Below are 26,171 nucleotides of genomic sequence, written 5' to 3'. Positions count from 1 at the left end.
ACAAACTCCAGCATCTTCTCCGCTATAAGAACCTCAAACCTCACACACCGATATACTACTTGATGTCAAAATAAATTTAATCAAAATATTTAAAAACGAAGCTCCCAGTTATATCACAATTTTTGGTATTGAAATAAGCTTAAGTCAATTATTTTAACACGCAATAAGCGGTAGATGCTGACGCGCCTATAACCCCCCCCCCCCCCCACACACACACACACTATCCATCCTAATGAGAGGACGTTCTGTAGCCGTCATATTACGCCAGTGGGTTAATATTTTAATGAACTACACAATTATTTTTACAAACAGATTGTGTGGTTATGACACATAGAGCGGAGTGTATTTGTTAAAGATCTAGGGAAAAAAAAACGAGGACAGCGTTTCGCCCACTTCAGAAGTTCGCAACAGCCGTCATTTAAATAATAAGGACGATAGGGAATTAAACTGTAGAGAAGCAAGGTAATTTTTGTAACAAATTATGCGAAACTTGTATAAAATATTCTTTATGAAATAAGATAGGAAACAAATATTTCACTCTCTGAGGCTGAAAACTGGACCACATCTCTGTACTGAAAGGGAGCATCCTGGAAATACCTCTAGGCGGGAGAATAAGCAATGCCATAGGCCACTTCTGCGCGTCCCGTCGTCGGTAAAGAACAGAATACACCAACAGTATATTTTGCAAAGAAAGTATATTTTCAACATAATTAATTTTAGAAGCAGTTTTTCTGGGTGGGAAGGGGGGTAGAGGGAAGAATACGGAATGGATAGGCTGTACGCGAAGATAAAAAAATAAAAGGGAGGGCATAAAAAAGATGCAGTGAAGGGGGATGTGTAGCCGAGTTTTGAGGGTTCGTGAGTTGATTCTATTGAGTAGGAGGAAAAATAGAAGCAGAAACAGAAGGGTGGTCGGTAGTATGAGGAGAGGGGGGGAAGTGTAGTACAAGGGGCGGTGGTGGGCTGCGGGTGGGACAAAGCAAGAGACGGGATGATTTGGCCCCCAGGGTACAAATGAACGTTTGATGATATTCCAAACTCAATTTACATATTTATTATATACTATACCGTACAGTAAAGTCACAAAAATGAAACTGGCATTGTTACGTTACATAACCTACGTTGTGGATATTCCAACAATTACAACCTTTCATTCACCATATTAGTTAGAAATGCCCGTTGAAATTCAACGAAAAATAATTTATTTTTTTATCTTTATCCATACATTATTTCTTCCTTTATTTTATTATTTTTGTACATTTATCTTCTTCTCTATTTCTTCTGTCATTCATTTTCCACCCTCTTCAACTCAGAACAGTAATAACAATACCAGCTGTGCTACGCACTACGTTGTCAACTTCTCTATTCTTACACAATAAGTATTTCTAAACGTTGCCTAGTAATTGCAGCACTTGTAAAGTAAAACATTTTTACAACTATCGCCATTACAGAGAACCTATAGGACTTTGTGAGTGAGATGAAACACACGTCAAAGTAAGAAAAAACCCGGGTCTCAAAGACAAAAAGCACTTTAAATGCTATGGAGACTAATAGTTGCAGAACTTGTGAAAAAGTAAGATTTAATGTCCACTGTCATTACCACAACTTGTACGCCTCCACAAAACACACATCAAAGCAAACATCAAATGGGGCTTTATCCATCACATGAATTTTCTTCAATAATTTAGACCTATGTTCGAAACTCCCTGCATTATAGTTGAAAAATTAAAATATCTCGAAATGACGAATGCTGTAGGCCGTATTTAAGTACGGTGGCGTAAAACACAAATATTGCCAGAAGCATGCTGTTTTCATTTCATTACATAAATCATAAGCTAAAAAAAGGTTGAGTTGACGAAATGAATACAGTCTATAGAACATTCCTTTTTTTTGCACCGAAATATGAATTTTATCTTTTTATCGTGTACACAACCAATGCATAGAGTAGTCTGTAAAACTACATACGTTTGTCTCTTTACTATTCTCTTCCGCAAAACTTTACAGTTCTAACATTTAATAGAGTTTATTTTCTATTTACTTTATCCTCAATAAGTATCAGATACTGAACACACAATTAGACATCATGTTTATCTGTTTATTTATTTATATATTTCCTCTTAATTCCAAGGGTCTGAATACATTCTGAGCAAATATTAAATTTGAAACTTCGATCACAGATTTTTAATGTTCGTTTTTGCACTACAAATTGCAACAGAATAAATGCTAACGAAAACTGAGATTACACATTCACATTCCCTACTACTGGCTCAGGACAGAGAGTAGTGGATGTACCTTTAGGTTCCACTAAAGTCAGATAATTTCTTTTAAGTTGCTGAACGTACGCTCAGATTCTTAAGAATAACTAAGCTCCTCGGAGTTAATTACTTATTTCTTGTGCTTAGGATTTCGCGGTAGGATTTCGATGCAAAACTTCGGCTTGAGAATTATCCAACGTTTCGGCAAACACTGCATTTTATACCCTCATTATCGATGTGTAGTGGGTGGGCGAATTCACCCCCACTGCCTGCCCTACATAAGGCTTCCATAATCGCTCAATCACTACGCTGAACTGCAACTGTACCAACCAGCTAATGTCTATACTTTTATTATTATGTATCTCGTCCACTTTATTTGGTCCCAGCGGTTATAAAACGTATTTCTGTAGCAGATGTTGGACCACAGGATCAACATCGGTTATGAATATCTATTATATAAACGCATATTGGAGGTAAAATACAAATACGACACGAAAGAAATATTGCTTTATATCACCCTGAGGGTCGAATGCAAATATCAGTATTGTTAAATGTGTCGGCTACGTTACGTACCATTTAAACAAGCGTTTCACGGCATTAACGCGCGTTTAATGACTAAGACAATGAAATATGTCGGTCGTTTCTTAACTCGAACTCCCTTTGGACCTCCTCTGCCTTGTACTCATCCACGGAAAAGTTGCAGATATTCAGATCATTCCATTAGCACTAGGAGCCCCGAATCTGATGACTGTCATCGACTATCTTCTGAAGCGTAGAAAGGAACTACTTTCCCACATCTAGCAGCGAGATCTAGTAGTGTATGTGTGTGCGGGGGAGTTTTAAATCCATGAACCCAAAACCCAATCATGCCTTACAACATACATTTGGAAGAAATTCCGAATTCGTTATTCGCGATTTGAAAGAGGCAGCCTACAAAGTGTAACCTCGGGCTCAAATCTCAATCGAAGTACCCAGTCCTACGTGTTGAGGTGTTTATTTACAATGTTAATTACCGTAATTAGACATCCTCTCAAATAATTTGACACTAAAATACTGCATGTAGTTGTGATGCAATATCGTGAAATTACATGCAAAGATTCTTACATTATTTCAGATTTCAGTCAAATAAACTGTAACGCTATGTGAACTTGTAAGTCGATACTAAATTTTCTGATAAATGTACTGTAAAAGTAAAGTAAAGTGAAGTTTGTCCCACTATATGCCATGTAGGCGTTTGGGGTGAGTGGATATATAGCTCCTCTTTTCCTTGACCTCGGCACTAGATGGGGGTGAGTGGTCAGCATCACGCCCCGGCCGGCTTTACCCCCGGGAAAGGACCCCGGTACCCATTGTAGAGGAGGCTGGGTGGGCCCCAGAGGCTAGAGGAAAAATCCTCTGTCCCCGTCGGGGATCGAACCCCGGTCGTCCAGCCCGTAGCTAGTCACTATACTGACTGAGCTATCCCGGCTCATGAGAAATGTACTGTACCTTGCATAATAATAGGAATGGGCCTACATTATTATGTGGTACTAATGTCGCTCCCATACTATTAAGTTAGAGAGTCCGCATCTTTCAATTTTATTAATGATTACAAGAAATTATAAGTACGAGGTTAGTATCACCTCAAACCACAGAATGGTCATACCAAATTTAGTGAAAAGTAAGTAAGTTTGTTCTAAAGATAAAAGTGGGTGGCCAGACATGCAGTATAGTGCTCTCATTAACCCACTATTTTCCTTAAAAATAAAAATGTTACACTTGTTGGGTGTTAAGACAAAATTGCATTCATTAAAACTATTGTCTGTAGAGAGTCCAGTCAAATTTAGACAAATTTATGTCCAATAACTTCTGAATAAGTCACAGAACACACAGATCAGTACTCAGCATAAATTTCATTAGAGACCAACATCAGTAATTTTAAAATTCAGATCAAACATCTCTCGAGGAAAAAAGGAAACAAAATAAAATCCTTTACATCGCTGGCATATGTCAAAATTCTCACGGCACCATTTTCAACGAATGATTCGTACGTTTTAAAAAACACAGAAATAGGGCTACTTGCTAACCCCGTCCCTTTGATTTGTAGCTTCGAGGCATTTTCTGTGAAGTACAATCAGCAGCAGAAACAGAGCGCAACCTAACCCTTCAAATAAACCAGCAGACTCTAAGGAAAGAGTTCAGGCCTTAGCCACGTTTAGATATTCGTACACTACGTCCGGCAAGTCCCGAATTCAAACCGCGACTCGGATGCCAGGCATGATGAATATTGAACTATTTAACGACACATTGCACGATTAATTCTCTTTTTTGCTAACGACGTTCTCGCCCACACAGATCATGTAACATCGAATGATAAGACGATTGTGAATAACGAATTGCAGAAGATGTGGAGAAGGGTGTTCCCGTCTGTAAAAATAGTGGATATGTGGAACGAGAGACATGCTGATTGCAAAACAGCAGTGTTAACCACTCAAAGCTTAAATTTATCGTTGGCAGAACAGAACAGTATTTATTCCACAAAAAATCGTATAATTCAGACAGAAGTTACAACGCTTATTTCTTTACAGGATCCCCAATTTACGATATAAACTCATATTTTGTGTATTTTTTGGGGTCATCCAAGACTCGAGTCATAAAGTTACTTCGAAATAAGTATGTTATTGCTTAGTAAACTATACCCGGTTAGCAGAGAACAATAACTCAAACTTCTTGATCAAACCTTACATTAATAGACTAGTCACAATATCGCGTCAGTTATACATATAAACAAACAAAATTAATAAAAATATTACACTAATACAGTTCATGAAATTAAGTGTTTGCATGAGCAGATAAATAAACATTAAAGTTTCGCTAATATTTACAGATAAATTTTATTCCTCTCTCGTGTAGATGTGTCTTTGGAACAACGAGGTTTCGCTTACAATGTTCTACCGGAGCGCTACCAGTCCACACCGCTACATGCCGAAATAGGGGCTACACCTGCCCCTGCTACCCGCTGGGAAACATCCTTCTCCCTGGACCTGGCGCACGATTCAAGGGTCAACCTGTGGCAAGTCACAGCGTTCCGGAACGCATGTCGATCTGCTAATTAATTCTGACATGCAGAGTCAAGCGAACCAGTGTTAACAGCAGGATCACATGTTGTTCCTCTTTGTTCGTCAAATGTGCTCTCCCGTCTCGCATAGTGCCCCTTCAGTTCGGTTTAATTTTTCCACCTAATCAGCGACGTTTCGACCCACGCAGTCTTCAACGATATTAAGAACTCACATATAGACCCTTGAACAACAGTCACACACGACAACGGTGGTTTAATGCTGTCTTTATGACATAAAGATATGTAGGGAATGTGGATTTAAGACTAGATACATTATTATCCTCGGCACCAAATTGAGATCAGTTGTCAGCCTTAAACTCCGGCCGTAGTACCTCTGACGAAAGATCATCCAATATTCTTTGCTTGTGAGGTTGGGTACATTCCACAGCCAGAACGAGCCTGATGCAGAAAGAAAAACGCACGCCCCTAATGGGAACAGAACCTGTCATTCAACCTGAAGCCAGTCAATGTAGGCCAACTGGCTAAGATGTCTTTGAATTTAGTTTCTCATATAAGGAAACTAAAGTCGTCTTCCTATATCTACGGCTAACATTTAGAGGTTATCTATTGACTGTAGCCTACTACATTAAAAAGTTACAACTTGAAGGCAGATTTGAGGTTGTCGCGGCAGTGAAAATGTCGACGTTATTCTTGTGGAAAATATCGCCTTGTAGATAAATACCAACGTTTCGGGGGACATACTACCCTGAAGACGGGGGCAGTACCTTTATCCGAAAAGTTAGTAGGTCTATCTACCTACAAATCCACACAGTGTTAATACCCAAAACAATAACGTCAACAACATGAAGATAAGGATGTGGGAAGCCCTCGATTAGCTTGTAAAATGTTAGGCCTACTCAGTACACTGTCCACAAACCTCAAATCACAAATGTTCACAAAATAAAAGTAATGTTCTTCTCTTGAGTTGTTTAAGTTGGCCGACCTCTATAGAGTAGGTTAGCTCAAATGGTATGGAAATCTGTATAAATTGTATATGGGGCACTGGCTAGCTTGAGACTCCATGTGGCTTTACTCGGCTGTTTCACACGAACGCCGAGAATATTTCCTTGAATTAGGTAACAACCAATCCTTTCCCTAGTCATATGTGTTTATCATCTCATTTAGTGCTAAATATCAGCTACACAAATAAAGGTAAACCTCAAATTACCCGTTCTTTAACAGTAGAACTACTGGCATATGTCACACTGTTGTACTGACGACGTAAGTTAGCGCACGGGTAGAGCGCCAGAATGTTTCAACCGGAGCGTACAGAGCAGACGGTAAGGTACTAATTGGAGTCTTGCTCGCAGCTACAATCAAGACCATCTCCTTCGAGAAGGAGGGGAAGACGATAGAACAAGACAAGAGAGACAGAGAAAAGAACGAAGAAAAAAGGGTCAAGGAAAGACGAAAATTTGTCGACATGATGAGCAAGAAAATATCTTGACCAAGATTAAAGTTATGTCGCAGCGGAAACTCATGAATGAGACTTGTTAACTCGACTGAAACAAGAACAAATTCATTATGTGCAATTTCATGTCCTTCCCGCAAGGAGTCTCGGAACTGTGCAGAAGTTTATCCAAGTTCCAGAGGTCCTTACTGCCTCCATCATCCACAATTTCAATCTGAATGTAAGGTTTTTTAGGCGAACTTAGGCTTTAGAGAGTTGGCTACTGATTAAATAAGTTGCATACATTTTGAAAACCGCTCATAATTTAAAATTTTACTACTCTGCAGTACACAACAGAATATTGGGACCATTCATCACACCGTGTAGAAAAAGCTCTGATGACCCCCCCCCCCCTCCGGCCCTCCCTCAGGGTCACCTAATCACTGGAAATCGATGAAGTAGTGCGATTCTGACTATTCATCTTCAACTAATGCAGAGGTACGTTTTTGGGTGGAGCTTTATCGTTGCACCCACGCCTTAATCTCATTCCGGTGTCAAGCACTTATATTAATTAATTGAATTATTATTGTTACATTCATACTTTATCAGTAATTTGTTTTATTAAAAACGAGTCCTTAATATATTTTTGCTACACACAACGAATTACCTTTCCACATCCAGAAAGTAGTGGTCAGTGGCGGACAGCAGACTACCTACATTAAAATTGTTAAATTGACCACTACCAATACAGGTCTTATACCATTTTTGCTGTGAGACGAAGTCGTTACATGAGAATTCTTCTCTTGTTTGGGAGCCGTACGTTCCTTTTGTTCTTTGTGCCTTTCTTTGCTTTAGAACGACCCCTTATGCTTTCGCCTCATACCCCATTTATTTCATTCTTCTATTTTTTATTCTGCAGCAGGATCGGGCTGCTTGGCCTGGATTGCCGAAGGGGCAGTCCTTCAGGACTCTTCCCCCAGCCGTCTGTTCTCCCTCGCACCCTTTACCGCCGTGGCTTGCAACTTTGGACCAAAGCCCATTGAAAGGTTTTTCGCCCGAGGTGGGACACAGACCGGTGGAGCTTGCTAATCCCTGCCTGCCATACGCTCGATTTTTCTAAGGTACGTACAATACACTCAGTAAGTTCACAAAATAGAGTTTTCGGTGCGCCTCATCTGTGACCTGTCAAACATTGTCTTAGAGATCAGAATGCATCTGCCCAAAACGTGACGTCCTCAGCTCTCTTCCTCCATACGTAGAGGTAATTTTTGTGAGTGATTTCAAGTTCTCATAAAACAACAGGCTTGTTTTATCACATCACATTATTTGTTACCCAGTCCCAAATCACAATCGTCAAAGTTATTATAACGTATATTATATTCCCGTACAATGAAATTAAAATCGATAAATCTTACTTTTTAAAGTTCAAAGACGATCCCGAAACAACTTAAACATAATAATTACGTTTCCTGTCCAGTAGAGAAACTTATCGTGAAATGTGAGGATCGAGACATCCTGTGGCACAGGCCTGTTGTCAGATATCGTGAAATGATTCATCAAATAACTTCAGCATTTAATGTAAATTATTCGTCATAATGAAAGTTATAAACGAAAGTTATGACGTACCAGCTCAGCCCGGAGACTCGCTATATTGGCTGAAACGTCTCGTAGTTCTCCTCAGTTCCTACAGACAAATACCGGGACAGTACCTTAAATTAGACAATAACCTTTTCCTTCTACATTATTTCCGATCCATTATTCATTAATCAACTCGTCTTTCGAGGCTATACAACCAAGCTATTGAGAGTATTATTAAATAAATCACAAATAAATAAAATTTTAAATGTGATACTACAGTTGACGCAATTTAATTCGAGTTCCATGCAAAGCAGTAGGCTTGATTACAGTGGACTATTAAGTAAAGTAAAGTAAAGTTTGTCCCACTATACGCCATGTAGGCGTTTGGGGGGAGTGGAGGTATAGCTCCTCTCTTCCTTGACCTCGGCACTAGATGGGGGTGAGTGGTTGGCATCACGCCCCGGCCGGCTTTACCCCCGGGAAAGGACTCCGGTACCCATTGTAGAGGAGGCTGGGTGGGCCCCAGAGCCGGTCTGGACGCAGAGGCTAGAGGAAAAATCCTCTTCCCCCGTCGGGAATCGAACCCCGGCCGTCCAGCCCGTAGCTAGTCACTATACTGACTGAGCTATCCCGGCTCTTTACAGTGGACTATTAATTGTCAAAATTGAATTCCCACTACGCCCGCCACTTAAGTTATCCCACATGCCCGGGTTCATTAATTTTACTTGGTATAGGTAGTATTCTGACAGACGGAAGACTCCACAGCATTGGTTGTCTTTTATATATTGTTTTCTCTATGCAAATGGCCCTCAAAGTAACACAAACTCTCGCTGCTTGAATTCAAACCCGCAACTCAAGAAAGTAAGTATTTTCATCACTTCTTAGAGGTGTATCTGCGCACTACGATCCCTACAATACCGACTGTACACCCTGTGCTTAGCCCCCGAACACAGAGGGATGAACTTGCAATAATACCCTGCAGCAACTTCGGTTTGCTTCACCCTTCTATACATCAGCGGGCACAATGGAGACCTGCTCTCGTATTTACTTTAAAACATTCTCTGGAATAAAACATGATATTGTATACGTTAAAATTGTGCTTTATCAATTGAGGGATTTTATATTACGCTATCGAACCTTCAATCAGGCAAGAATACAGCAGGGTGATACAAAAACTGACCTCTCATCGGGAAATAGAACTGAACTATAGAAGTCACGTACTCCTCTTTCTCTCATCTTCTCGTTTGTTCTCTTCTTTCGTTTCCTTCTGTTCCCCTAAATTATTCTTCCTGTCTGTTTCCGCGAGTACGCTGTTACAATTCAGATTTAATTGTAATAAAACTAACTTTTACGCAAGCGATAGGAATCCGTGTATAAATGATCAATGTACAATAACTGAGACAAAATACAAATAACCTAACCTAATTTTATGGCATTTAAAAACAAATTAACAACTTGGGTTACCTGAGTTGTAATATTGACTACGTCTTGTAAAGTTTCCAGTAAGAAACGCGATGCTAACCTGCTCGTGATTTTCACGATCTTTAAACCCGAGTTTCCTTCTTACTCTACAGTAGCAAAGTAGACACATTTATAAAGAAAAGAAGTTCCAGCTACGGGGGCGGAACTGTAGTAAATATATCTGGATTTCTTTAAAAGTGTACACGCCTCGATAAAATATAAAATGATGACAATAAATATATTTGCAGGAAAAAGGCACCTTGAATTATAGCAAGGAAGAAATGGATGATTTTACCAAACGTCGTAGTTGAGTGGTTAGCTCTCTTGCTCTATAATAGGGAGTTCTAGGTTAAAATCTCGGCTAGAAAACCGGCTATCCTGAATGAGATTTTCCATTATTTTTCTCAGTCCTTCCAGGAAAATTCCGGGGCAGTGTCTAGAATTAGGCCACGACCACTTCTTTCCACACCCTTTCCAATTCACTATCATCCACTCATCCGATGCTGCATAATTTAGATACTAAAAGCGTCGTTAAGCAAACTATAAATAAGCAAATAAATATAGTCCCATAATAGGTGAATTTATGCACACTTTCATGGGTTCCTCATTTCCAAATCCATCTCATCCTTTAGGACTTAATCGTTGTAGCTGAATAATACTAATTATAAATCTTTCGGTTATGTACTTCTCTCCACAGCTCTTTCAGTGCAGATATTCTCGTCGGCTTTTTGCTATCGAAGACACCGAACAGACCCCGACAGGTCTGCACCAACAGGTCTTCAGTGCCATTGACATTCTGACCAACTTCTGTGTCCTCTGGGTTATTTACCCAGCGCCTGCTGCAACAAATCTCATATCCGGAGTGGCGTCACCTCTTTATTCTGACATCTCTATAACGTTCAAAGTAAAAACGAAATATTTGAAAGTTCTGTCATTTGCCCTTCAATTAATGTCCTCTTATGAGCTGTCTTAAATCCATCCCCACTCGGCGATATTTACGTACATGTAGGACGTCGCCTCGGGAGAAAGCCCAGAGCCACTAGTAATGTGGCAATCAACAGCGGACAAATACTTCTGTACAGGAACACTGAAGAATATAACGTATGCAATGAAAAATTTCCTTAATTTTGAACCCGAATGCTACTCATGTGACTCGAATAAACGAGATACTTCCAAATTCCTAATAATTACAAGTTTCAGCACTTCATAAATGAATTCACATGCGGTTCGTAACACATCGACCATCACACTGAACGCATTTAAAAAAGACGTAACAAGCGTAAAAGGAATACTTGATATTAATTTGTTTGTTGGCTGCGGGGAGATGTAGATAAACATGGAGCGAGGAAAGACATTTCTAATCACGCTGACACGAAGGTCTTCCACAAATATCATATCTCGGAACGAATAAGGCAGGGTATATTATTACCATAAAACGCGCCGTATAAAGTACTAGCCATTTGGATAGGGCTAAACACACATACACAAAGCATTTACTCTATTACAAATTAATTTTCCACTCGGTTAAGCTACCTTTCATGTAAAAGCGGTCGCTTTCTGTTATCCAGTACTGTTTTCTGTTACAGAATACCAACTTCAGTTGGATTTCCAAGTGTTCTGCTCATAAGCGGAACAAGGGGAAAACTGATAAAATACGTCTGCATCGGCCACTCAATGATATAAGACGGTAAATTAAGTAAGAGGTTTACTGACAAAATTGCGTAATGGACAATTTTAAAATTTGTGTTCTTCGTCTTGATACGCAATGAAACGCTTCAGATGTTGTACTATTCACCTCCACCTTCTATTGTTAGCAGTCATTAAAAACAAAAATTCCTATTTAGATCTATAGTAAAAGAATCGACCAATCAGTTTAAAACGTTGCGTTACATGTAAAGTAGCTTACGATAAAGCTATACTAAAGAATAAAACATTACATCGAGAAACATACACGATTACGTCTGAGTCACTACAAAACAATTTTTTATTTTGTTACACGGAAATGGTATAACAAATTTACCTATAAATTTTGCTAAAAAATTTTATTTTGAATGATTTTATATAAATTTATTTTGGGCAGACAGATATTTAGATAAGTGGTAGTGTTGCAAAAATCAGATAAATAATTGTTACTATAATATCATTAGGCCTATATGAACCCCAGTGGACCCGTTAAATTCATTAATGTATGCGTGATTTATGTGTAGCAATTTTAAACCTAGGTCAAATAAGGTAGAGTACAGATTATAATTTATTAAAATTAAATATTAAACTAAAAATTAAAATTTGGTAACCGTCTTCCATAAAAATAACGAATACAATGAGCTCATGATTTAATTAACTGAAGAGACCAAATCGAGTAACGTAAAGTGATAATAATCATTGTCTTGAATATGCAACAAAATTCAACAGACTCACCGTAGCTTATCAGGCTAACAGTAGTCTCATTTCTGGATATAAGATTTCGGATAAGAAAATCTTTGTCGATAGATAGCTTTGTCCTTTACTCCACTCTTTTTCTGTTCCAATAGTCACTTTTCAAAATTTATTTCAAACCCGCAGTTGATCACAGAAGAGGCCTTCTGCTCGTAACTGACGTTACTGATTACATTTTATCGCATTTAGAAGTCACGGCAGCTACACTAGTCTTCTCGGCCCGGAGACTGGCTATCCTGACCGAGGTTTTTCGTGGTTTTCCAAGGTTAAATAAACTATAAAGAAATACATATTCACAATTCCTATAATTTCCAATCGAAATTACGCTAAAGTTGATCCAAAATTTAAATCAGAAGCAAGATAATTATACATATTAAAACAATAAATAGTATACTATTACATTCCTAGAAGCCTGTGAACGGGCATACGTAAGGGTCTCTTTCAAAAATGGCGTCGATCTCTGACGTAACAAATCACATCGTCATATATGCAAAAGATTTGTACTCATAGGATTTGAGGCTTTCGCGGCGAGTACAATCAATAAAATCTTCTCGGGCAATCAGCCGCGTTAACTGGTTACCGTAGTAAACCGACGTTTCGGGAACCAACTCTGTCCCCCATCATCAGGGTTCTGATGTGACTGGATCCTCGGTAGTCGCCTGTGTCCGAGGATCCAGTTACATCAGAACCCTGAAGATGGGCACAGAGTTTGTTCCCGAAACGTCGGTTTACAACGGTAACCAGCTAAAGCGGCTGATTGCCCGAGAAGATTTTATTGATTTGTACTCAGTTCTTACATGGTATCGATATGGCTTTGAGCTTTCTGTCACTTTAGCACTCAGAACGTCAGTAAATATGGTAGCAGGTGACTGACTGACTGAGTGTAGTGCAGCCTTAATTTGGTAAATGAAGGAGAACTGAGGTCAGATGGAGTCTGTTACAAGGGAGATTTAGTAGTCTACAGCATGTTCTGTTGCTCAGCTCACCGACATCAAAGGCACTTCACAATAAGAAACGACCCCACGTTACAATGATACAGTCCTCTTCAGAGCAAAACAGTCATATCAGCAAGAATACAGAATTCACACCTTTACTGCTTAAGGACGTCTTTGCCTACACAGGGACGACTCAAACGGAGTATAAATCGTAAGACCGTGACCCGTAATCCTAAATATGACAGCTGTATGTCGTATTTATGCAGAGGCTTGAGTGTATGGAAAATGCTGAAACGAGCCATTGAACAGGAACTTGGTTCACTCATGGAATACAGCGCTTAATCCAACCGTTAACAAACGACCCTTTCTTGCCAGCCCGCCATCACGTACACCTGTGTAACATTTATAGAAAACTACTTTCCTATGATCAAAGTTAAGTAATTGCATCAAAGTTATGCATAGCTATCATCACATAAATGTAATTCAAACAGAAGATTTATCAAAGTAAACTCAACGCTATCAGTACTTATGAAACAAGGCTGTAAACGTGTATTCCAATTTTCAGAACGCGTTCATTCTTTTCGTGAATTTGGCAATCTCAGTGATCATAGGTTTGTGTTAAAAATACACATCTATAACTGACTTACCTAATCATGGGTAATTACATAGCAGAGTCATAAATTATATTGCTAGAAAAAGCTAACCAACTAGCTAGCAAACATTACACTTCATAGGCTATAAAAACGAAACAGTTAAGAATTCAGTCCGTACCTCAAATAAAACACGCGTCAACATTACGATGATGAACTAGTTAATCCCTGTTTACACTAAGAATTATACAAGACCCATAAACACAAATGCAGACATTGATCGTTAAAATAAGTGGTAATACAGTTCTCGCTGGACTTTAAAGTATAATTGTGGAGTCGTTAATAAAATCTCCGGCCTCGAATCCGACTCCGACCCAGACTCCTTCGTAAAAGCTCAATATGTATTAATAAGGGTAAACCTACTAAAATGGTAAATGGCACCATAAGAGATTTCATTACCACCACGTGAATCATCAGCCTACTTTTTAGACTTATAACCTATATTTAAATACACGTCTAATGGTTATTGCAGAAATCGGTTGATTTGTAGACAGATTATATTCTTAAGGTACAGGAGCCAAAGTTATTCCCACACCATGTGACTCAACGCGTCGGAGTCGGTACATTTTTACCGACTCCGCCTAAAATTTCTTCCGACTCCCAGTCCACAGCCTTGCTTTAACGGTTAATAAAGACTGTATTCTTGATTTATGGGCCGCATAATCTCGTAGAATTTGACAGTCTTTTCAGATGTGCTTGCTGTCTCCATCGTCGCCCTGATGATGGAGGAAGCAAGTACTTCTGAAACGCTCGTTAATTTCTACAAGACTGCAACAATCACCAATTCAATTAACATTTCGTTAAATATTAACTATACAGAAAATACGCTAAATAAATGTAACGATTAGCATTAGCAGTAAAATTATTTCAACATGCGATGACTTCGTGGTACAAACGACGGACGTCTACAAACGCTCTGGTATATACTGCGCACGGAGTTTAGCTTGGCCTCAATATCTGCACTTGACAATACCTATCAGTTCGTAGGGTAGGAAACGTGGATCTTTCTCCCTTTCGATGGCTGAAAACAAAGTGAAACGCCACAAAGGTGAGGGTGCTTAAGAGGGAAAGATGATGCGACATACACAGATGAAAAGCCAACATACTCGAGCTCTGTCGTAACGCTCACAAATTGCTGTAAGCAGGACACAAGATTTCTGAAACAAGTTAGACATGATACTGTACATTCAGACAATGTTCGAAGACGGGTGCACTGATCCGATAATCTTCTGGGTTGTTGCGCCGTGTTGTCTGGTAGAAGTTTACAGGCTTTTCAGAAGCAGCAAGCACCTCTGAAACTTCGGTACTCTTCTACCAGACTACACAGCGCAACAACCCAGAAGACAGAAATCTTCATACTCACCGCCCTGATGACGGGGGCAGTATGACCTCTGAAACGTTGGTTAACATCGACCAGACTACACAGCGCAACAACCCAGAAGACAGAAATCTTCATACTCTGATGACGGAGGCAGTATGACCTCTGAAACGTTGGTAAACATCTACCAGACTACACAGCCCACCAACCCAGAAGACAGAAATCTTCAGACTCACCATCGCTCTGATGACGGAGGCAGTATGACCTCTGAAACGTTGGTAAACATCGACCAGACTACACAGCGCAACAACCCAGGAGACAGAAATCTTCAGACTCTGATGACGGAGGCAGAATGACCTCTGAAACGTTGGTTAACATCGACCAGACTACACAGCGCAACAACCCAGGAGACAGAAATCTTCAGACTCTGATGACGGAGGCAGTATGACCTCTGAAACGTTGGTTAACATCGACCAGACTACACAGCGCAACAACCCAGGAGACAGAAATCTTCAGACTCTGATGACGGAGGCAGCATGACCTCTGAAACGTTGGTTAACATCGACCAGACTACACAGCGCAAGGACCCAGAAGACAGAAATCTTCATACTCTGATGACGGAGGCAGTATGACCTCTGAAACGTTGGTAAACATCGACCAGACTACACAGCGCAACAACCCAGAAGACGGAAATCTTCACACTTGCCGCCGTGAGGACCTAAAATCTCACATATTATAAAATGTACAATGGGAGATTATTATCAGTAATGAATAGGTAGGTATGTGGAAGGAAGCGATGTACTACCAACAAATTTATCTGAGAATAAAACATAAAATTTCAGACGGGATATTCTGTCGCTGGTCAAGAATAGGCCACTGAACGTGGTAAGAAGAAGAAGGAAAATATTAATTTATTCCGCACTAATAACGCACGTGTCTCCGCAAAAGCAGGGCCAGAAACTCCACAAAGCCAGTGAAGACATGAGTGGCTTAAGGACAACTGTGAAGACCTCGGCGTTGTCATGTGGAATGTTCAAAAGGATCGCGTGTATTTTCCGAGAGAACATGAGAAGACCTTTTCCAACAAACGAAAAGAAACTTCAAAAACTTAAGCAGATAATTTCTTTGTAGCATTTTCTGCATTGCGGGGGGTTCATCGAATACGGACAAAATTAAAAGTGAATGTAACAGAGTTCCTTTTACCCAGAGAAGAACGAACACTACTTTCAAATCTGTCAAATTTTACAATTTCCGGATAATAAATACGTTTGAACAGCAGTATAAATATACAGCATTCACTTCTAAAGAGTTCACACTTCACAAAGTCATGTTCGTTTTACATTAACATCGCCTTCTGTTTAAACAAACAAAAATGTGTATAGGTATGTAGCGCACAACAACAGACATTCTCTAAACACGTATGACAAATATATACATAAAAAAATCAGTAACAAGTATATGAAAATTTATTATATTATTAATAAGCTAATGACTACTGAATTTCGTTTTCATTATCATAATTTAGGACTTAGAGTCGATGCCGAACTGATGACTTCCCAAAATTCAGAATTCATTTTCCTTAACCCTTTAAATCCTAGTGGTAAACGTCCGTCCCACCAGCTTGATAATCTATAAGTCTGTTTTTTTTTTCGTGTATTAAGTATAAGTCTGATCGTAAAGAGCGATTATTTCCTTAAACAGCATTAACAAATTGATTTTCTGAATGTCGTGTTTCCTTTGCAGTATGGACTGAATTATTAAATACTAGCAGTGTGTCCGTAGCGCCACTTCAGAGATGACGTGGGCAACGTGAATGACCGTGTCGAAAATGGTGACTTGGGCGATCTGAGTCTAGTTGCGCTCAGGTTAGGTTAGGTTAGGTTTGGTCATAAAATCAGGTTAGATTAAAAAGTTCAAGGTTTAAAGTGAAACAAAATCTGACACGTCGAATCGAATTTACACAGTGGGGCGGAAGTTCCCGAACAAATTAAAAATATATTTAAAAAATCACAATGCACCGCAAAAATGCCTGACTTATTTTGTTAGCCGGGGGCATACACGACTTTCGTTTGTGTATCTCATAACACAAAGTATGTGTATCGTTCAAGTTTTATATTTTATTCAACGTTTATTTTGTTCAAGGACTTTTGGCCCAGCCTGTACGATATATGTATATGAGTTATATCAATTTTTAATGTCTATGAAAGTGTTACGTTTTCATTAGTCATTGTTAATTTGTTTCATTGTGTATTACTGAAATGCTAACACATTTGACATCAAAACATTTATAACAATGGACGCAGGATGGACAATTTGATGATAATTATGACAAGATAAAGTGAATAATGCATAAAAACACCGTTCATATTCAGCTTTGAACACAATTTTAATATAAAATAAACAGCCGAGTAACAAACCCACGTTTTTTAATGACGCAGTCCCCATGAACCTCGTACGAGCGCACAAACATTATGTTTTCGTCCTTTGTACAATTTTTATGAACTGTCTCACAGTACGTGTTTAATTCCAAATTTTTATCTGTTAAACGTAAGCAGGCCACACGCTTCCAGGAACAACAATGAGCTCAATTTGCCGCTCAACGGTGCACGTCGCATTGTATTCTCAAGGGGGAGGGGGTGTGCTTGATTCTGACACGTGATACACACAATGACATAAGTTTGTCTGTGGTTGGCTCCCGATACGGTCTAGTGACGGGGTTCCCGTTCAATTAGTTACGTTTTATAGCAGTCTGGTACACCACATTTAACTACACAGGACGGGGGGGGGGGGGGGGGGCAGAACTGTAATTTTGTCAGCACCGAAGACCTCATGTCACATGTGAGTTAAACATTTGTTTAAAAATCCATACCAAGAACACCACACAAACTTAATTAGAACTGAAGATGAAGACAGTACGTTCCCCTGAAATTACAGCATTTACCTACAAGTTCTCACGCCGTTACTACTTCCATTTTCTGAGATGTAATAAACTATTTATTTCTTATCGTCACATGCTTAATTTCATAAATATATGTCTTGGTGTACCTTAATTTCTTGTATACGCTCGTAATACATTTCCGACTTTCAAAACCGTATTTACGCTGCTTGAATGAAAACCTGCTCTTTACAAGGCACCTTTTCCGGTACTACATACGCGGCGTACGTGTCTGTCCGCCCTCCAAATACACACTTCACTCACTGCCCTGATGATGGAGGCAGTAAGCACCTTTGATCCTGTAAGGATGATTGGGATTCGACCCGAGGAACTCTAGTGTTTGAATCAGACCTGTCACCGCTCATAAGAAAGTCTATACGTTCGAACTGCGAGTATTTATGGAAATGTGACAGTCTACATCTAGGAGCTGTGTAAATAAGATTTTGTGGCGTGCTGGATCACTTCTGATCCGTTTAGCGTGTCAAACTCTCATGGGAATGGACACTCAACAATCGCCAGTTCGAGGGGAAAGCGACGCAAAGCGTCCTTCTAATATATTCTATGTGTAATTTGTCCCAGCTTAAATATACAGTCACAGCTGTATAAAATGTGTCACTGTTAAACGCGTAGTATAAAAACCCTATTCTCTTTAAGAGTCAAAATATAAAAATGAACTGAACAATAAAGCAAGGAAACGCTGTTGATTTTCTCTGAAGCTACAAAACTTCAGCTAGCAACATTATCAAAATATTTTATTTTAGCCATTTCGTATATTCGCGTTGGAGGTTCGTGAATCAGACAGAACAGACTTCATGTATACGGCTAATATTACAAAAGTACTCTCTCAGCATAGTCAGAAATTGCTTAATTATATATATTTAATTAAATATTCACCAAATTGTATAACGTTTCAAATAAAAGTTGTATGTCTTGATAAGATACGCATTCTGTCACACTACGAAGAATTGGTTTTGAGAAAATCAACAAATAAATTGGACGTCATAAAAAGTGTGGGTTATATTGGACGGATATGAAGCGAAATTAAATTCTCAAGATTACATTTGGTGTAAGCCTCCCAATACAAAGTTCCGCCGAAACAGAAATCATTCCAGTACTTTCTGAGATTAAATAAATCGGTGAACAGAGAGGATGACACCATCGTGAGATCATTTTAAGCAACTTTAAAATAAACATTGCTTTAATATAGTTCCGTTCTTTTGTTATACTTTACTGTTTTCCTGCGGTTTGCTATAGCCTACTTGCGTAACAGCTTCGTTGATCTTCAGATTTCCGTGTAACTTTCATAACTACTACCTCCTTTGCGTTGTGTTCACAGCTGTCTTCAGCCCTGAAAATGAAGGTAGTAATTCCTCCGAAACTCTGATATCTACCTACAAGTGACATCGACTTCTTAACCTTCGTGAAATCTCAAATCTCATACACGCCTACAGCTTCTGCAACCCACATAACGTGAGAGTAAACTGTGTCAACTGCACTAAGACACGCTTGAGAATTAAAGTGGCGAGTGACCGATCTGGGAATCATAGGCAGCCTTACGGAAGTCGTAGTAAATTAAGCGAGGTTCCTCGCAGGAAACAGAATATTTACACGCGTTCATAAGGGTGTTGCTGGCAGTGAGATTTAAAGGCCCGCATTAGCCTAGTCTTGTAAATTCCACTAGGACACCGACGATTCTCCACTGTTTTCTGTGCTCTACTACTGCAGTCCCTAGTTTATCTGAAGAACTTTCAGACAAAGCCTCCCAGTATAACATGGCATGAAACACCACAGGAGACATACAGTACGAAATCCCTGGGAAGTCTGATTATGGGTCAGCCTAATTCCTTCTCGCCTTAACAGGATTTGCTGAACAAAAGAGACACAGTACCCAAGATAAGCTCTTCCCAGAGGACTCACTCTGTTCATTTCCTTTATCCTATGCCCAAAAATTATGTAACGTGTCATTATTTACAGTACTCTCGCGGGTGGGTTAGCTTGTCGGATTATAACCAACAAAAATAGATCGCATACTGCAATTCATTACTAACTATTCTACGATCCGCAGACCCCAATTTAATCAAGTGAGAAAGCCTAAATGTCATAAAATCATTTCACTAATTTCTTCTTAGGTTAACCACCGACGTTGTATCAAATACAGGTGTTTTAGATAAGACTGAGACGAGAGGATGAACTACTAAGGATGTTAAGTGCTATATTTCAGGATAGCATCTCCTAACTCTCCTGACAACACAGTGCGTTAGGACAATCTGTTTCGTGAAATAAGCTCACACGTATTCCTCCACAGATTTATTATTTTATTTTTTAAAAACTCGAATATGTGCTATTATTTTTACAACTACCATCAGCAGGCACTAGACGAACATGAGGCACATAATTTCCATCTTTCTGAACATCATTTGTGCCTTGCTGCCAAGAACGACCGACATAGAAGCGTATATATACCTACGACGCATTTTACAAATAATTACTTTGCCAATTTGCACATAAAACATATATCCAGACACAAGTCTCTTGTTGCAACGAAGCTAGTTATATTACAGATTCTACAAAATTGTATCGAGTCATAAAATATTTTTCTTGTACTCCATGAACCACACACGTTGTAGAGGAATGGTTGAAGTAAATGTTGAAGTTTCAATACAGTGTATGTATTTACCAATAATTCGTTCCGAGAGAAATTAATGTGCAACGATTTTAACCTCATGTGGGCCTAAAGTAGGGAATGCACGAGAGTGAATGTAATTAGCAGCAACGTTTGTCTAGATCAGGGATGGGGAACCTTTTCATGTTGGAAGACCGCATTAATTTAGCTGTAATCAAATAAGGCCGCATTCACGAAACTTCAATTAAATACACTTAAAAATGTACATTATTTTGTAAAAAAATCTAACTACTATGTACTTAATAATTTCAAAAAATTAAAACTATTTGTTAATTTTAAAGTTAACTAATCTTTTAATGACTTTGTTGTGTCTGCTTTTTGTTGGAAAGCATTTGAATGTTTGGTTGCAGCATGGAGGTCCGCAGTTTCAGTTGGTCCTCTAGATGGGTATCCGTCATTTGTGACCTTAAGGGCGTCTTGAAAAATGTATTAATAAAAATGAAAGTATCTGTTCTGTAAAATTTGGATTCAGTCAAAAGGCCGCACTTAAGGACCTAGAAGGCCACATGTGGCCTTAAGGCCGCAGGGTCCCACCCCTGGCCTAGATAATAACAACAAACATAATGGGAATCCCTGCTACAGCCGAACACCCTCTGATCTTCTTATCAGCTAGCTATCGGTCAGCAGAATCATGAGGTCCTCTCAAGGATACTGGGATGCGTTCAATGTGACTCGATTTTTGTAAAAGTTACATAAACTTTATTGAGACCTTTAGTAATGCACAGCGACACTGACACGCGTCTGCTCTTGACCACGAGTCGACCGTTAGTGACGCCAACAGTTTATGGCGTGGGTGTGGTGGGAACCAAAACACCTCCACTGAAATTCCCACCAGGCTGAGCATCCAGCCCATTGTTCTTATAAAAATTCAAGTTTTTAAACTGACTTTCTTCAAAAATGTCGGGCTACAGTGTAGTAGTTCAGAAATCAAAACATCCGGATTGGCATATTTCATAATCCGTTAATTTTGAGGATTTCGCACAAAGAAAACCAAAAATTACGAATCTGTTTATAAAAACATACACGTAATAACTTCTCTTTACTGATTTCTTCACGAATAAAGCAGCACAGAAGTTTCGCAGTTGATGAAAAAAATTTCCTTCCCTCATGAGACCCTAAGTTTAATTACCTCTGCCATTAGATGTCATCCGGAATCAGTGAAATCTAGTCGACACTACCACACCCTCAGTCTGTAAGTTCCATTTTAATATTATCATGTCATATACGCCTCTATCTCTCAAATGGTTTTTGCCTATCGGTTTTCCGACTAAAATTCTGCATGTAACTTATCTGTCCATATGAGATACATATCTATCGCATTAATCTGTGTTTCATCACCAGAACAACAAACTACTTCACTCACACTACTAGCTACAAGCTACGACCCTCCTCAATATGCGAATTTCTCTATTTTCCTATTTACTTGGCCCAAATATCCTCCTCAGCATTGTTTTCATCTTTCAGAGTGAGATACCATATTTTACACCGGTTCTGTACGACAGGTAGACTTTTAATTGTATAGGCCTCTATCTTAATCTTTGAAATGCAAGTCTTCTAGAGAGACTAGAGATTTCTGCAAGTCAGGATTAATATAATTGACGTACCTTACAAAGATCCAGAAACGTTTCCTACTTTTTCTGGCGGAATTTAATTTAAGGAACTTAAATAACAGGGTGTGCGCGAGACGACTATTTAATGGCGTGCCGCAGCCGACCAGTACCCACACCCCTAACAACCCTGCTCATTCATCACAGAACCACTCATACCTCATCTTAGTCCTTACGAACTCGTCCTGAAACCACCCGTGATTTATAAAGGCTGATTATATAAGTGTGCGCTTGATCAGAAAATTGTTATAATTCTGTGAATGTGGTAAATGGACGAAATTTTACGGAAAATGCCTTTTACATTAGAAGCAGGCGTATGAAGCTCTTATATACTCGTCCTGAATAAAAGTAGAACATGTGTTAAGTTTTCACCTGACGGTAACTATAGACTTGTGAATCAATCGTACTAGTCATCGGATATCGCGGTCCAGTGATTAGCACATCTTTGTCACCACGGCGCCACAGCTGTAAGTGACAAAACAATGACCGCGGGGAATACACATTCGTAACACAGCCTAACCAAATGACCGATTTCATTATTTCGTCTGACCTTTAAGGCATTTTCGGTAGTTTTATCTTTAGTCGACGGGAATGTAGCCAACATTCATAAAACTGTAATAATAAACAAGCAATATAACCCTTTAAAGCGATTGGTAAATATATGTACCACTTGTTTCAACAACCACTAACCATCACTCCGTACTTGTTGGGTTTTTTTTACGATTTCACTGCAAACGTGGATTATTTTTTTGAACAGCGTTAATCAGCTGATCTTTGTAATGTTGAAGTGCTGTGTTTTCTTTAAGGTACGGGCTAAATTTTTAAACATTATTTATACGAATATCGGCTTCAAAGAGTTCATTATTTCAGTTCACAATATATCCCGTGTCCATACCCAACATTGACAAAATACGTAAGCAATTTTATTATTGCAGTACATTTTATTAAAGTAAAAGTGGCTTAAAACGAACGCTTTTGGTAGTAACGAATACTTACAGAGTTTGTCTTTTTGCTGTACGTAATATGGAAATGTTATATAGTCAGGCCCTCAAACATAAACAGCACCCTTAACTAACCACAATATATTTTTTGATGATGCTGTAATTTTCCTGTTACGGGATTAGTCGACTCTGGGACCCAATATTACCAGTCTCTCAACAGTGTTCGTGGAGGTAGTATGGGGAGAATCTTGTGCTATACTGACATTACGGATGCAAGAAACGGTGTCCAACCCAACCGCACTGCTCTTCTGCCTCGCAGTTTCATTAAAACACCAAATAAAACTTCGATACACGCTTATCGTGCAAGCCAGATCATTAAATGGTGATTCTGGTTTGCATTCGAAGTCCCAGCAAATCTTATATCGAATCCCAGGACAGGATATTCTGTCTAAAAATCCTCGCTCTTTTAAATATTCTCCATTTAACACGACATATATGTGGTGACACATACAAAGAGAATAGAACAGAAACTGCATAAGTCTTGCCACCTCCTGAAGGTAAGTCTAGATCCCTGAAACACTATTCGTGCACACAACCCACTTCTGGAGCACTCTACAGCCGCTCGTACTACCCACAAGACTTCTCCTGGCACCGGATAATACCTGTTCTATAAAACCCGCTTCCTCAGGGACAGATTGCGCTAAGAGTAAAAAAACACTCGGAGCTTCCTACGGAGCCAAGGGCAAGGACAGTGGGGGCGGAGGGGGTGTTTTGCCGCTGAGGGGAAGGTAAGAAAACTCACGACGTACCGCTTGAAACCTCCCTTCTTCTCAACTCAAATATTTAGCGACGGACGTTTTCAAACAGAAAACACCGAAAAGTTTAGAAAGATACATAGCTTCGTAATTACTATCATAATCGTTCGTGTTTTGTTTTATCCTATGTGATTACGAAGAAATAAAATTCAAGCAAAGAAGACGAGTGTCAAGTAGAGTAAGCCCTTCGGCGCCACAATGAAAACATAAAGTCTCATAACAGAACTCCAAAAATAAATATAAAAAAAACATTTTTGCAAGCACCGAAAAAGATATAAGGCCAGTTGCAATAATTATTGTTATTATTTTTGATTAACTTGCAGGGTTGGCTAGGCGACCAACGAACCAGTCAAAAATCAAGACAAAACTTGAAGTAGCATCTAAATAAACGGAAGATATTACATCCACAGGCTTGATATGATCAGGCTGATGAACGTTTTTGGTGATACATTAGCCATACTTAACTATTAATCTATGCAATGCATATTATCTATATCACATTTACTAAGAAACCCGAACAAGTAATTGATAGACTTTAAAATTTGGCCGCGGATAGAATACTGTTCATAACACTGAAATAAAATCACGAATATGCAAATAGCTTGAGTGTGTATAATGACAGTAGAGGAAAATGCCTGTTTTATGTCATAATTTGTTACACACGATTGGATGATGGGAAGTAGAATGATAGGGGATTTGTATTGTAGCCTGCTATGGAAGTATCGTGATTAGAGGCAGAGATGTATCAGGGAATTCAACTCTGTAAACTATTTTACTTTATATGACGGATTGAAGGAAGTGAATTTTCGGGCGGAACAGAACGAGAAAATGGAAAATCGTACTTTGTTGCAGTGCAAGACAGGACTGAGAAAACTTTAATTGAATCAAGGAATGGATCAATCCCGCGTTAGGTTACATTATCTTCGGTTAAACTAGCTTTGGTTAAATGGGGTTGGCAGCAGCTTCATTAAACTTCGGAGCAAGGTCGTCCTACTTGTGACTGTATCCTGACGCTGTCCCGAACTACATTGCGACAAAACTACCAAAATTAGTTGCCACAAAATAAATTTAAAAATATTATATATGTACAAAATTTGCAAAGTTACTCACAAATTTAGCAACAGTATTTATCATCTAGCTATTAGAAATAAATGTACTTACCTGCCAACGTGGCAGACAGTTGACAGCATCCAAGCACAGTAGCGTACCCAACATTTTAAACACCACACAGTAAAGTCTGAAATATTACGTCACATAAAGCCTACTTTATATTCAGATTATTAATTTCTCCTTACATAACATAATCAACACTACCATAACGCTAAATTTCTAAGATTCCAGCAGACATGATTACTTATATCCACCCACGAACACGGAAGATTCTCGGCACACAACATGGACGAAATGACGTTCCTCAACTGTAACTATCACCACTATAAAAATCGCTGTTGATTGGTTGGTGATCATTTGGAGTTGATAAGGGATTTTGGCTCTTATGAAAGTTGTTATAATCGTTACTATGGTACGATAATCATTTGCTGTTAAGGGATTCTCGGCTTTATTGCACGTGAACATTTAGGCTATTACAACCTGGATAACTTCAGAAATTATATGCGTTCCTTAATTAAGCAGACATAAGTAGTATTATTAATTTCTGTTTTCTTACACAAAATTACTTCATTTTAATTTTTAGATTCTGTTTTGGGGAAACTGCATTGAAACAAAAAACTGTTCACTCATCCATGGCCGGCTATGAATATGCTCACAGATAATACCAACAATCTGTGCCGTTACACGCACTTCTGGGAGGTGTAGCTCTTATTAATTCTTAAACTCGGCATTAGATGGGGTGGCTGGTCAGGATGTAGAGGCTACATAAGAAAATCATCTGCTAATGCCAAGAATCGAACGTCGGTCGCCCAGTCCGTAGCCACACACAAAACTAACCTATAAGCACTAGGGCAGTTCACATTTTCCCCGTTACTCTCGAAAACTTGGATGATAATGTGGACATAAATACAGGTTAGGGAAATATCTGAGATGTTGAACCCTGAAGATATAACTGGTATG

At 39.0% G+C, this 26,171-nt stretch overlaps 1 protein-coding gene across 2 annotated transcripts in view; it reads right to left on the bottom strand.

The window, feature by feature from the left end:
• The window catches only part of TfAP-2 (transcription factor AP-2), a 470,810-nt gene extending 445,313 nt beyond the window's left edge, over positions 1–25,497 (bottom strand). For both annotated transcript variants that reach the window (XM_087342922.1, XM_087342926.1), the window contains exon 1: positions 25,263–25,497. The gene's annotated coding sequence lies outside the window, so the exon portion shown is untranslated. The remainder of the gene's footprint in view (positions 1–25,262) is intronic.
• Between the last annotated feature and the right edge of the window lie 674 nt (positions 25,498–26,171).

This window comes from Zootermopsis nevadensis, unplaced genomic scaffold (assembly GCF_977971745.1).
Source record: "Zootermopsis nevadensis isolate Lab colony 2312 unplaced genomic scaffold, Znev_1.0 Znev_ptg000004l, whole genome shotgun sequence".
In the NCBI taxonomy this organism is placed as follows: Eukaryota; Metazoa; Arthropoda; class Insecta; order Blattodea; family Termopsidae; genus Zootermopsis; species Zootermopsis nevadensis.
Note: the sequence above shows the minus strand (reverse complement) of the source record. Positions and strands in the feature narration are given on the sequence as shown.